A 2895-nucleotide genomic window follows, 5' to 3' on the forward strand; every position below is an offset into this window, starting at 1 on the left:
TCACTTGTCTCTTTTCTTCATCTTCTCTCTTGTGGTTTAATTTCCTTATACTGAAACCAAAGGTTGGTGATGGTTGGGCTTCATGTTACCTGAATTCATCAATTTCAGAACATATTGAGACTACAGGTAAAAGCCAAACGACTTTTGCGAAGATGTCGAAATACCTTTGCATATATATATTGTCTTGGCATTTGAGCAAAGTGGGACACGATTATGGAAAATTGTAGAGCTTAAATCTCTATAGTAAGCTGTTTGCTGCTGCTTGGGCAGCTTCATGGAAGAAATTTTATCTTTTGTTGTATTTTCCTCTTTTCCCACATCTCTATCTAATTGGAATAGGAGAAGCGAATCAATGTGATATGATGTAAGTTTCACAGCAAAAGTTCAACAAATATCAAATTTTAAGACAAAATTAGGTGGGTTAGTTAATAATTAATTATTCTTTTCGAATTTGAATTTAAAATAATTAAATATTTTATATATATATTGTAAGGAAACTATAAATATATAACTTAATGTAGAGATATATAAAATGATAAAACTAATTTGTTTTTTGTGAAAAAGTTTTTGAATAATAATTCATATGGTCATGCTATATGCTATATGGATGAGATAACACTAATGTATAAATAGGAGAATATATATAATGTGATTCTAATTTCTATCCATACTTTAAATTTATTTGATAAAATTAAGTAAATAAACAATACTTGGAAATATTATTAATAAATTTAAATATCAAAATAATTATGAGAAAGTTATACAGGATAAAGTCAAGTTAAATTTCAAGAGTAATATAAAAATATATTCATTGTATTATATTAAATTAAACTGGTAATTTATTAAAAATTCATATGATAATTTAATAATATTAAATAATGGATATACAATTAGAGAAGCAAGGAAATATATATATATATATATATATATATATATATATATATATATATAAATAAATAAATAAATTTATGGGAAAATATAAAAATATAAGACTTATAATTTGAATTATAATGAGAAAGTCGTACATATACACATAACTAAAAACATAATAAACAAATAGTTATAAAGTAAGAATACTGAAAAACCAAAAAAGAAATGAAAAAAGAATTTCAAGCGACAACGTAAAAAAAGTATATACTACTAATTAACAGTTCTAAGAGCAATAGTTTTATCTTTAATTCTACGATCTCTTTTTCTTCCTTTGACAGTCAAAAGAGAGTTTTTTAGTGCAATCTTGTGGTATCTAAAAAGCTATGGCATCATTGTATGTGCCTTCTAATTGTCACATTTAATCAACAACAATTCAACAAAGTAGTACTATACCTATTTTCATCAGTTGGTCATTTTCTCCATTAGGGTTAATCAAAATCAACACAGATAGTTTATACCTAATTCAGGACTAGCAGGTTTTGGAGGTGCTGCTCGAGATGATAAAGGAAGGTGGATAGGAGGATTTTGCGGGCGACTTAGCATGAGAGATACATCAAGTCTTACACCGGAGTTATGGGCTATACATGGCGGTCTAACTCTAGCAAAAACTTACAACCTGAAAAATGTAATAATTGAAACCGGCTCGAGTGATGCCCTGATGTGGCTAACTGAGAAAGGTAATATTGCTGAAAGTCATCCCGATCGGATTGTGATGAAAGAATGCAGGGGCCTCATTTCCAAACTTGGAATTACTTTAATTCATACTTTGAGGCAAGAAAATACATGTGCGGATCATTTGGCAAAGTTGGGATGAATGCAAACAGAAGACTTGGCAATATTGCATCGTCCACCACATTCGATGCAACAATTACTTCTAGCGGACATGGTTCACGTAGCATACCCTAGGTATACAAAACACGTAACCTAGCGAGAGGGGTAGGACAAAATATTGTGAAGTTGTAACATTTTGTAAAAAGCGAAAAGAATATAACAACATTGGAAGATATTTTTTTTGAATGTCTAATATCATTACGAGTAATCTCTAATTATCTTCTCCTTAGTTTTTTCCAACATTTTCTTTAAACTGTATAGTCGTTGCTAACGTTTTTTGATCATTTTATTTAGTTGGACTTCAAAAAAAGAGAGTAAAGGATATAAACCAGTATGTCAAAATTTACTCAAATTTTGTAGTCCGGAGAGGTCATTGAGTTGGATCGTTAAATATTTTCTAATTATTTCTTCGAGGTCCTTATTTTTTTGAATGTCTTTTGTTGATATATGGTTGAGTTACTCAGATGCTAAATTATTTTTAAAAAAGAAAGAAAGAAAAGAAAACCAGTATTATTATTATCAATATGTATTAGTATTACAGTATTATTAGGGGTCGAAAGGGAAAGAATAAAATAATTTGGTACAAAACAATTTCCTGGTCCTTTATGAATTCATGTGTCATAATTTTTTACTGTTCCTATAATTCGATGCTCTTTATATTACGTTCATTTCAGTCATCTTTATAGATTTCAATCCTTTCTCTTATTTTGATAAAGAGGATCTTTTGATAAACTGTTAGTTTAAAGCAAATACTTTTCAATTTTCATAACTTCTAAAAGAATAACCCTGTCAGTGGGAACTTGTGATAATATAAACCTACAAAAGTAAGAATATATATCTTTTTATTTTTATTTTTAAAAAGGTGATATTTGTGTCAATTTATACGTATCTCGACTATTGTATTGAACAAGTACCGGATAATTTTTACCTACCAAGGCTTAGGTGGAATTCAGCTAGTAAACTGAGAAAAGAGGTGGTATAAGAAACAGACTATGCTACAATTCCAAGCTAAATTATATGAATCATCAAGGATCATGCTGCTCTATTGAAGCTAATTGTAGACCTATATTATACAATAAAAAGTTATAATATTAAACACGAGAAGTGTTATATATTTTTTATTAGCATATAAAT

This window comes from Nicotiana sylvestris, chromosome 3, assembly GCF_000393655.2.
Source record: "Nicotiana sylvestris chromosome 3, ASM39365v2, whole genome shotgun sequence".
Taxonomy (NCBI): Eukaryota; Viridiplantae; Streptophyta; class Magnoliopsida; order Solanales; family Solanaceae; genus Nicotiana; species Nicotiana sylvestris.